Source organism: Bubalus bubalis, chromosome X, assembly GCF_019923935.1.
Source record: "Bubalus bubalis isolate 160015118507 breed Murrah chromosome X, NDDB_SH_1, whole genome shotgun sequence".
NCBI lineage: Eukaryota > Metazoa > Chordata > Mammalia > Artiodactyla > Bovidae > Bubalus > Bubalus bubalis.
Window position 1 is genome coordinate 1,594,168 of NC_059181.1, and position 12,448 is coordinate 1,606,615.

Genomic DNA, 12,448 nt, shown 5'->3' on the forward strand with positions numbered 1-12,448 from the left:
ATTTATAGGTGACACCCATTGCTGCAGATGTGTTTACTGCCTGAAGTTTCAGATACGATCTCTAGGCACTGAAGTAAGTTTTCGTTTATCTGTCAGACATTTATCCGGGTAAACATTTTTTTTTTTTTTCCCCCTTGGAACTATGTGTGAAGGTGTGGAGTAGCTCAGGATTTATTTTAACATAAACCTTTCACGGTCTCCTTTCAAAGGTGTCTGTTCTCAACGTAAAAAACAAATGCTGGTGAGATGTGCTTCACAAACGAGGGACATTTTAATGAGCTCATTCTTTTCCTTGTTATCTGGAAAGGCGGCATCTGGGGAGTGGAAAAGCATGCAGGATTAATGGAGGTGAGAAGGAGACTGCTTTTTGAAAACGTTTTGTCTCGTATTGGGGTAGAGCTGATGAACAATGCTTTGATGGTTTCAGGTGGGCAGTCAGGGGTCTAAGTTGTCCATATGCACGTATCCATCCTCCCCCAAACTCCCCTCCCAGCCAGGCTGCCACGTGACACTGAGCAGAGGTCCCTGTGCTGTCCAGCAGGTCCTTGCTGGTTCTCCGTGTTACATACAGCAGTGTGTCCATGTCCACCCCAGACTCCCTGACTATCCCTACCCCATCCTCCCCCAGCAACCACCAGTTCACTGTCTAAGTCTGTGAGTCTATTTCTGCTTCGTAAGTAAGTTACTTTGCATCATGTCATGTTAGATTCCATGTAGAAGGGATGTCACACCATATTTCTCCTTCAGAAGACACGGCAGTGTTTTCGAGGATACACAGAGACAGGTAAAGGCACATATGTTCACGGACAGATACGCGGATCAAGTCATGCCGTGACATGCGCGTGGCTGCACCACAGCAGTTCATGTACAGACGTGCATTCATTCCAAACATGCAGAAACACACGCGCGTCTACAGATGCACACAAAAGCGTGTACACACACACACACACACACACATAAATGCATGCAGAAACACACACATGCAACCAGACACACTAAGGTGAAACACAGCACCCAGGTCAGAACCAGATGGCGGATGTGGCAGAAGGGGCCCGTGGCTGGCACCGCCTGGGACAAAGAACCAGGAGACAAGCAGGCTGCAGGCTGCAAAGCAGAAGACCGGGCTTCCATCCCTGGGTCGGGAAGATCCCCTGGAGGAGGGAACGACAACCCACTCCAGTGTTCTTGCCTGCAGAATCCCACGGACAGAGGAGTCTGGTGGGCTACAGTCCACAGCGGGGTCGCAGAGAGTCGGACAAGACCGAGTGACTAACACTTCACTTTCTACTGCCTTGGCAGGGAGGCTTTGCAGAGACTCTGAGAGTCCCTGATGTTTGGGGCGGGTTTCTGCCCCGCCCCCAGGAGCAAGGGAACGCTCCCAAGAACATGTGTAGGCTGTGTTTTTTCATTCTTCAGCGTTTGCTTTTGCCCAGAGGACCAGCAAATGTGTGGGTGCTGGGGTGGGTGACGTTCTGTAATGAATTCCACCTGCCTAGACCCGGGCAGGCTTTGACCCGCTGCTCTCGCGGGTGTGAGCGCTGTGCTGTGTTCACGGTGGGAGGGGACCCTCTAATAAGATGCTCCCGGAATTGACATTTGAAAGATTAATGGTGCAAGAGACAGCATCACAGAGAGAAACGCAGGGGCACTTTTGCGGCTGCCATGATGTGCTGGATTTTTAGTCCTGGACGAACGTAACCCTACGTATAACGGACCTGCTGAGACTTTGCATGAGCTTCGTGTTTTCACATCGCAAATTTTAATGAGCATGGCTTCAGTATATAATACATGCGTGGCTCCAAAGGAACTAACACAACACCACGAGACAGACCTAGAAAAGTATTTTCTACTTATATCTATCGTTCTAAGTACCTACTTATCATACCTACCTACCTATCTACCTACCTATCAATTTATCTACCTACCAATAATATCTACCTACCTACCTACTGATCACATCTATCTACCTACATACTTACCTACGTATCAATCTATCTATCTACCAATAATATCTATCTACCTACCTACCTACTGATCACATCTATTTACCTAGGTCTTACTTACCTATCTACCTACCTACCTGTCATATCTATCTATCTATCCTTCTATTTACCTACCTACCTATGACATCTATCTACCTATCATAGGTACCTACCTATCACACCTATCTATCTAAGTATCTATCTTTGTACCTACGTACCTATGACATCTATCTATGTATGTACATGGAACAACAGACTGGATCCAAATCAGGAAAGGAGTACGTCAAGGCTGTCTATTGTCACCCTGCTTGTTTAACTTATATGCAGAGTACATCATGAGAAATGCCAGTCTGGATGAAACACAAGCTGGAATCAAGACTGCCTTGAGAAATATCAGTAACCTCAGATATGCAGATGACACCACCCTTATGGCAGAAAGTGAAGAGGAACTCAAAAGCCTCTTGATGAAACTGAAAGTGGAGAGTGAAAAACCTGGCTTAAAACTCTACATTCAGGAAACTAAGATCATGGCATCCGGTCCCATCACTTCATGGCAAATAGATGGGCAAACAATGGAAACAGTGACAGACTTCATTTTCTTGGGCTCAAAAATCACTGCAGGTGGTGACTGCAGCCATGAAATTAAAAGATGCTTACTCTTTGGAAGAAAAGCTATGACCAACCTAGACAGCATATTCAAAAGCAGAGACATTACTTTGACAACAAAGGTTCATCTAGTCAAAGCTATGGTTTTTTGAGTAGTCATGTATGGATGTGAGAGTTGAACTATAAAGAAAGCTGAGCGCCGAAGAATTGATGCTTTTGAACTGTGGTGTTGGAGAAGACTCTTGAGAGTCCCTTGGACTGCAAGGAGATCCAACTAGTCCATTCTGAAGGAGATCAGCCCTGCGATTTCTCTGGAGGGAATGATGCTAAAGCTGAAACTCCAGTACTTTGGCCACCTCATGCGAAGAGTTGACTCATTGGAAAAGACTCTGAACTGGGAGGGATTGGGGGCAGGAGGAGAAGGGGATGACAGAGGATGAGATGGCTGGATGGCATCACTGACTCGATGGACGTGAGTCTGAGTGAACTCCGGGAGTTTGTGATGGACAGGGAGGCCTGGCGTGCTGCGATTCATGGGGTCACAAAGAGTCGGACACGACTGAGTGACTGAACTGAACTGATATACTTATTTGTCCATCATCTGTTTCAGATATCACCTTTTCATTACTTATCATCTATTAAGGATTTATCATATATCTGGGCTTCCCTGCTAGGTCAGTTGGTAAAGAATTTGCCTGCAATGCAGGAGACCCTGGTTTAATTCCTGGGTCCTGAAGATCTGCTGGAGAAGGGATAGGCTACCCACTGCAGTATTCTTGGGCTTCCCTGGTGGCTCAGCTGGTAAAGAATCCGCCTGCAAGGCGGGAGACTTGGGTTTGATCCCTGGGTTGGGAAGATCCCCCAGAGAAGGGAAAGGCTACCCACTCCAGTGTTCTTGCCTGGAGAATCCCATGGACAGAGGAGCCTGGCAGACTACGGTGTCACAGAGAGTCAGATACAAGTGAGTGACTGAGCACAGCACAGGAAGGGGACTGGACACGCAAACCCACAGCCTTGCTTTTCTGAAGAGGGACACCCAATGGCTGTGACGCCCCCAACTGGATCTGTCCTACGACTCTGAAACTGCAGTGACCGTTGAACAACCTCATATCCTCATGAACCATCTGGTCATTGGTATGCATCAAGCTGAAGACCCCCCTGGTGCCTCAGTGGTAAAGAATCCAATGCCGATGCAGATGTGGGTTCGATCCCTGAGTCGGGAAGATCTCCTGGAGGAGGAAATGGCAACGCACTCCAGTATTCTTGCCTGGAGAATTCCATGGATAGACGAGGCTGGTAGGCTACAGCCCGTGGGGTCGCAAAAGATCAGACACGACTTAGTGACCATACAACAAATGCATCAAGCTGACTACAAAGCAACATATATGATGAGTACACGCCTCCTTGAATCTCCAGCTGCTTTTTGTATTACATTTGTCTGTGACACACACCTGGAGCACCATTCAGGACCAAGGAGTCAGGAAAAGAATGACCTTCCCTGCGTGTGCAGGAAATGACCGCTTCCCATGCAGGAGGTGGCAAGCCTGTGATTTACATCTTCAAGCTACCACCATCTTTGGAACAAACAACTATATTTAAACCAATGTATGCGGGGGGAAGAAAAACATGTTAAAATATACATCTAAGAGTTATGGAGAAACAATACCTGATTGTCACGACTTCTGGTTCATACCCACCTAATGCAATTCTCTGACAATTGCAGGAAGGAAACTCAGCTTTAGAATTTCCCTGGGAGCACAGGAGTGACTTTAGAATAAAACTGCTTTAAAGTCCTCTGACAGGAGTGAGTTAAGAACCATGCTTTTTACTCTCTAGGAAAATAACTTTTGATTCAGGATACAAAAAAAGAGTACCTAGTTTGACTTTTGCGAATCAGCATCTGAGTGCTTTCCTAACAGAAAGACTTCCAAGAAAACCCTACTTTTCTAATGTGCATTTTCTTTCCCTACGGGAAACTTTTCTAGGAAGTTCCTCATTGGACACTTTAGAATCTTTGAGTTGACACCGAGCTGGTAGGGTTCGTCTGGGGACCCTTGGACTTCCCATAAAAAGGGGTCTCCAGGCTTTCATGAATAAAGCGTCTATGCCAGACCTTAACTGTGAGTCTACTCCCAATTTTGTCCTTCTTATGGCATCACTGACTCAATGGACATGAGTTTGGGTAAACTCTGGGAGTTGGTGATGGACAGGGAAGCCTGGCGTGCTGCAGTCCATGGGGTCGCACAGAGTCAGACACGACTGAGCGACTGAGCTGAACTGCACTGAACTGATGTGATTTGGGGCAACTTGAGTAACTTCTGAATGTGAGATCGTCACATGTCTTATTTTATAATTTCTCCCTGACCAATTGCATCCAGAAAGTTGTGATGCACTTGGCTGCAGTTGAAAGTCAAATCTTCCACCTTTAGTGAAGTGATGTGGAGTGCTCAGTCGTGTCTGAATCTTTGCGACCCCGTAGACTATACAGTCCATGGAATCCTCCAGGCCAGGATACTGGAGTGGGTAGCTGTTCCCTTCTCCAGGGGGTCTTCCCTACCCAGGGATCGAACCCAGGTCTCCCAGATTGCAGGTGGATTCTTTAGCTGAGCCACCAGGGAAGCACACTTCACCTCTAGAGTGTTCCCTACAGGTGGAATACTAACTTTCATCAGACTCCCTATTTTTGTTTCTTTTCTCTGATGGTGTTGATAACAAGCAGAGAACAGACCCTTACTCAAAAATCGTAATGTTGGCTTCCCCGGTGGCTCCAGTAGATAGATAGCAAGATACGGGTGCGATCCCTGGTCCAGGAAGATCCCACCTGCCTCGGAGCAACCGAGTCCATGGCCCACAACTGTTCAGCCTCTGCTCTGGGGCCTGGGAGTGGCAACCTGGACCTACAGTCCAAGCTCTGCAGCAAGAGAGACCACCGCAATGAGAAGCCTGCACAGCGAAACCAGAGAAAGCCCCCCACACGTAGCAGTGAAGTCCCAGCACAGACAAATAAATTAACTAAAATATTAAAAAAAAAATCATACCGTGTAAAGTCTGCATGGGCAGAACCAAGGGGCTATCTGATCTACCACCTGACTTGTCATGCTCCCTGCAGGACTCTGTGTGCAAGAAATGAACCACTACCTCACCTTAGGGCTGTCTCCCTTTCCGAAGCAGAACATATCCTACTCTCAACATGGCTCAAGCATCCACGGAATGTTCCCGTTTCCTACAGAAGTGCTGTGTGTGCTCAGTCCTGTCCGACTCTGCAACCCCACAGACTGCGTGGCCCGCCAGGCTCCTCTGTCCAGGGCGTCTCCCACGCAAGAACACTGGAGTGGGTTGTCACTCCCTTCTCCAGGGGGTCTTCCCGACCCAGGGATTGAAGAAGCTGTGTCTCTTGACTCTCTCTGCATTGGCAGGTGGGTTACCACTAACGCCATCTGGGAAGCCCTTGAGATCCCATTTCCATTTTTACTCAACTGCTGCCCACAAAAAGTACGTTGACCTGTATGCACGAGGTGATCAAGCAGTATTTCTGCAATTGATGTGCTGAATAAGCCCTGTCTTATCTGATGAATGAATCCATTTCACATTCAGCCGAGGAGCTGACATCATAAACAGAGTTCTCAGTTTCATTTTTTTTTCCATCTTTTTTTTTCCCCCAGCCCTCCAAACTCAATGGAACAGCTGCTCATCATGGGAAAAACTGAAGGTAGGAAGAGAAGGGGATGACAGAGGATGAGATGGTTGGGTGGCATCACTGACTCAACACACGTGAGTTTGAGCCAACTCCGAGAGATGGTGAAGGGCAGGGAAGCCTGGTGTGTGCTGCAGTCCGTGGGGTCGCAAAGAGTCGGACACGACTCAGCGATGGAACCATGACAAGGAGAAAGTTAACTTTATTTTCTTTGGACAACTTCTCTCTCTTATTTTCTTGGTTGTCAGCGGCCAACTTATTCTGTTCTCTGAAATATTCACAACTCCTTTCCCCTGTGGGAGCAGTGAAGGGCATGCACAGCTACGTTCCCAGGGTCACTGTTTCTCCTGTTTCAGCATCTTTTTTTTCGGTTCACAAATACCGCTTAGCAGTAGTGACAAGTTCGGTTCAACATTCCAATCTGTTTTAATAATCCTTTCTGACTTTTCTCAAGTAAGCGAGAGATGCTTAAGTGCTTCCAGACCTGGGAATGTGCTCTGCTGGGAATATCCTAGGAGAAATGTGGAATATTCTTGGGTTTTTCCCTGAAATCCAGCTCATGGTCTCCGGTGGAGGCTGAGTATGCTTACTGGAAAAGAATATTAGTCACATTCGGCCAGAGCAGCTTGCTCCCGGAGCTATTTCATCGTCATCTTTGGCAAAAGATCAAGCGATGCGTGTCAAGGTGACATCTAACTAGCCACTGGCAAGATCCAACCTCTCTAGTTCTTTTTTTGGGGACGCCCCCATTTTCCTGCCTTAAAACTTTGTAAATCAAGTGACACATGTATATACCCATGGCTGATTCAGTCAGTGTATGGCAAAAAACACTACCGTATTGTAAAGGAATTAGCCTCCAATTAAAATAAATTAAAAAACAAAAAACTTTGTAAATCAATTGAATTTTGCTCTTCTTTTCTGCTCTGTTTCTTTTCCTCATTCTGTAACCTTGCCCCCTTTTTGGGGGAAAAGTTCTTTTTTTTTTCTCTCTCCAGCTTTCATTAATTGGGCTTAGACATAATAATAAAATTAAACCACATCCATTTTCTGCCAAGTATACCAAACAACATTTTCTTCTTTCACAGTTGTACCAACTGCCTCAAAGTTACACACATAATGTACAATTAGAAAACCACTGTAGTTGAGCAGAAGATGAAAACGCTCCAGGCTCCTTCTTTCAGCTAAAAACAAAAAATAACTCTTACGTAAAATATCTGCTGGTAAATTAAGACCAGGTTTCGTATTATTTTGGTTGAGTCTAAGTCAGAGGCCGTAAGTCAAACTCTGAAAACTTATATCCCTTCTCTGAAATTTCTGCTGACCTCTAAAATTCCTCATCCTACGTCTAAAAAGTTGTAAGAGAGTATGCAGAAAATTGCAACACATCCATTTTGATTCCCAGCACAGAATACTTGAACAAACTGAATTTAACAGGTCAGAAGTTCCTCGTGTATTTTTCTAGTCTCTGAAATTCCATTTCCATATCACTTTTCTTAGAGAAGCAAGTCAATGATTTACATTTCCTTGTAAGAAACATCTACTCCAATTAGCATTCCTTTCTTTCTTTTCGTTGGTTACACACAGCATGTGGGATCTTAGTTCCCTCACGAGGGGCTGAATCCATGTTCAATGCGGTGGAAGCCCAGAGTCCAAACCACTGGACCACCAAGGAAGTCCACATTCACCCTAATTAGCAGGACTGTGAGTGCAGCCATGAAATTAAAAGACACCTGCTCCTTGGAAGAAAAGCCGTGACCAACCTAGACAGCATATTAAAAAGCAGAGACATCATTTTGCCGACAAAGGTCCATCTAGTCAAAGTTATGGTTTTTTTCCAGTAGCCATGTATGGATGCGAGAGTTGGACCACAAAGAAGGCTCAGTGCTGAAGAACTGATGCTTTTGAACTGTGGTGTTGCAGAAGACTCTTGAGAGTCCCTTGGACTGCAAGGCAATCAAACCACTCAGTCCTAAAGGAAATCAATCCTGAATATTCATTGGAAGGACTGATGCTGAAGCTGAAGCCCCAGTACTTTGGCCACCTGATGCAGAGCCAACTCATCAGAAAAGCCTCTGATGTTGGGAAAGACTGAAGGTGGGAGGAGAAGGGGACGACAGAGAATGAGAAGGTTGGATGGCATCACCGACTTAATGATCATGAGTTTCAGCAAGCTCCGGGAGTTGGTGATGGACAGGAAGGCCTGGCGTGCTGCAGTCCACGGGGTCACAAAGAGTTGGACACAACTGAGCAACTTAACAGCAACACCAGGAAGGACAAGTCAAAGCCAATGAGCTTGCGGAATCCCTTACACATTTGTATTTCTACAGATTGATGTAACTTTTTTTTTGGCGGGGCGGTGGGGCAGCGTGCAGGGGGCTGTCCAGTAAGGCAATTGTTTTTACAAGAGCAGCGAGACTACAGTATCTTAAATAAAAGTGTCAAATGCAGAAAAGTCAAGGTCTTGTCGACTGGATGAAAAATCTGCACCGGCTGTGACCGTCCTAAACAGAGGGATTGATTGGTGGGGGCAGGAAATCCAGAAATTGCTTTTAGGTTACTGTCTGTAGCGCTGTTAATGAACAAGTACATGTTCACTGATTTGTTCCAGACGTGTCCTCGAACGTACCCTATAGTTCCGTCTCCAGCCCCCCAGCTGAGTCAGAACTCCGGGATCTCTCTATTTGTCCATCTAAGGATGCTGACCCCATACCAACGCGAGATCTCGCTGTGCAAAGGAATTTCCAGGAGGGTACACATCGCATCCATTTCAAAAGGAATTGAAAAGAAGGGGAAAAACGAACCCAGAGAGATCCTGGGAGCGCCCACCATCTGGTTTCGATGCGGGGCTGTGTGTTTATTTTCGGCATGGAACTTGTCATTTTCCAAGTGGCTGGCGGGTGAAAGATTTTCATTCAGGCGACCCTTTTTGTAACAGGCAACATTCCGGCTATCGTTTCCAAGACCATGTCCCAGGGCTCCATGAAGATACATTGATGGTAGGAAACCTCTGTCTCCCAAGTTTCTTCGGAGCCTTGCAAAAATCCTTCTGAATGGATCCCACATGTTCTAGGGTGGCTAAGGTATATCATTTGAAAAGACCCTAATGATGGGAAAGATCGCAGGTGGGAGGAGAAGGGGACGACAGAGGATGAGATGGTTAGATGGCATCACCAACTCAATGGGCATGAGTTTGGGTAAAATCCGGGAGTTGGTGATGGATAGGGAGGCCTGGCGTGCTGTGGTTCACGGGGTCGCAAAGAGTCGGACACAACTGAGTGACCGAACTGAACTGAACTGAAGGTATATCAGGCTATGGCAGGAGGGTGAGTGGGCTTGGAAGAATCCCATTTCCCCCTCGCCAAGCCCAGAGCCTTCTCAGTATTGTCAAGTCCCTTAGATTCCATGCAGTGGTCAAAAAGTCAATTAACTCAAAATAAAGATGAGCTTTTTTCACTTGATAATTGTGAAGTTAGTTGCTCAGTCGCACCCGACTCTTTGCAACCCCGTGGACTGCAGCCCACCAGGCTCCTCTGTCCATGGGATTCTCCAGGCAAGAGTACTGGGGTGGGTTGCCGTTTCCTCCTGCAGGGGATCTTCCCAATCCAGGGATCAGACCTGGGCCTCCTACATCTCCTGCTTTGGCAAGTGGGTTCTTCACTGCTGAGCCACCTGGAAAGCCCACAAAACCACATCAACTTGGCAAAACAGCAAGTGACCTCCGAGTTTAACAACAAGAGGGAACCAACACAGGATACAGTTCATGATATTTTAAAACTGCTGCGGATGGACATCTTCTAATCTGTGCAGCTTTTCATTTCCACACAAACTCTGTTGCTCAGAATCAGCTGCTTTTTTTTTAACACTTTCAGGGAGTTGTTTCAGGAGTAACCCATCTGAGTGAGCAAGGAGAACTGTAGTTTCTTGAAAATTCCCATTTTTTAAAGCCTCATCTCTGTGCTGATAACTATTTTCTGCACGGCCCACCCCACCACCCAGCCACCTGCCTGATCGAGTGTGGGGTCTGCTCCTGTGTTACCCACTCCAACTTGTCATAAACTCTAAACTCCGATGTTTAAAACATAAGACATCAAAACATGACTCAAGATCTCAGAATCTAAATTTCATAAACATTTTGCCCGTCTTCCTGTTGTCAGGCAACTGGGGACCTGAGCCTCAAATCTAAGGCGCTAATAAAGAACTGATTTTCCTGCCAATGATGTGCTGTGCCGTGCTAAGTCACTTCAGTCATGCCCGACTCTTTGCAACCCCATGGACTGCAGCCCGCCAGGCTCCTCTGTCCATGGGATGCTCCAGGCAAGAATACTGGAGTGGGTTGCCATGCCCTCCTCCAGGGGATCGTCCCAAACCAGCAATCGACCTTCCCAACCTTCATCTCTGAAGTCTCTTGCATTGGCAAGCAGGCTCTTTACCACCTGGGAAGCCCCACCAGTGATGGGACCTTAACATAAAAAAAAAAAACAAAAAAAACCCCACAACGTTTCTGGTTCTTCATTTTCTCCTCTGAGTCAGACCATCTCCAAAGCTTCTTTCAAGTCTAGAGACACATGAGTACCATTCCAACAGTGAAGAGTAGGACATGGACTTCTCTGGTGGTTCAGTGGATAAGAACCTGCCTGCCAGTGCAGGGGACACAGGTTCAATCCCTGGTCCGGGAAGACGGCATGCCACTCATGCCTCGTGGCAACTCAGCCCATGTGCCACAATCACTGAAGTCTGAGCTGTAGAGCCCGTGATCCTCACCGAGAGGAGGCACTACAATGAGAAATCCATGCCTCACAACTGGAGAGGAGCCCCCGCTTCCTGTCGCTAGAGAAAGCTCATGTGAACACCCAGCACATCCAAAAAACAATCAGTTACAGAAAACAATTATCTTTGGCCACCTGATGCAAAGAACCAACTCATTGGAAAAGACCCTGATGCTGGGAAAGATTGAAGGCAGGAGGAGAAGGGGGCGACAGAGGATGAGATGGTTGGATGGCATCACCGACTCGATGGACATGAGTTTGAGTAAACTCCAGGAGTTGGTGATGGACAGGGAGGTCTGGCGTGCTGCAGTCCACGGGGTCGCAAAGAGTCGGACACAACTCACACACACACACACACACACACACACACACACACACACACACTATGCATAAAGTAAATAAGCTACAAGGCAAGTTCAACACAGGGAACATAGCCAATATTTTACAATAACTATAAATGGACTATAATCTATAAAAATTTTGAATCATACCAGAAACTCATATAAGTTGTAATCAGTGATACCTCAATAAAAAAAAATTTCTGGGTTTTCAAGTAGCCGGAGTTATGTAACATTGGTGGATGATACAAAAGATCTCTTTCAGTCTTCCTTCTCAAGCCCACCCTTAGAAGTGACCGGAATCGCTCACGAGAAAAGTATAAGTTCTTTTCTCAGCTACGCCCTCGTTGTCCCTCTCTAGGGAAAACAGAAATAAATTGGACACAGGGAACAAATCAAGGGGTTGATCTTGGCATGTGATACAGTTGGGTCCCCAAAATTCTCTCCAGTGAGTGACCAGCGAACAAACAGACCCCGGTCCGTGAAGGAGTGGGTAACACGGGAGTAACCAAACTTTGACAGAGACTCAGAGATGTAGTTCCCTATTTCTTACGATCCATCCTCCCTTTTTTCTGCTCATTTACAATATGTTCATACTTTAGACAGACAGAAGACATCACCACTTAACCTAAAGATGCACTTATTCTAAAGAGGCACAACCTATACCATCCTCCGACTTAACAACACAGTTAAGCAGCAATTTTACTGCTTAAAGATTTCCCATGCAAATACACTTGAGTGTTTTGTTCCTGTAACACTGTCTAGCGAATACACAGAAGCGTTACTTAGCGGGGAGAAAAAAATATCGACGCAGCTGGGAAAAACCCAGAAACAATGGCTTGTGTAAAATCTCACAGAAGCCAGCTTTAAACGCTTCCCAGTACCCCATTAATACGGGTAGCAGGCGTCCCGAAGCCAGTTCAAGAAGAAATCTAAGAAATATGATCTGAAGATTGTAAAAAGCCTGAAAAGCTTGTTTCCCAGAAAGCAATGTGGAACTTAAAATGCTGTCTGTATTTCTAGTAGCAAATTTACTAAGACACCAACCCAAATATTTAGCTT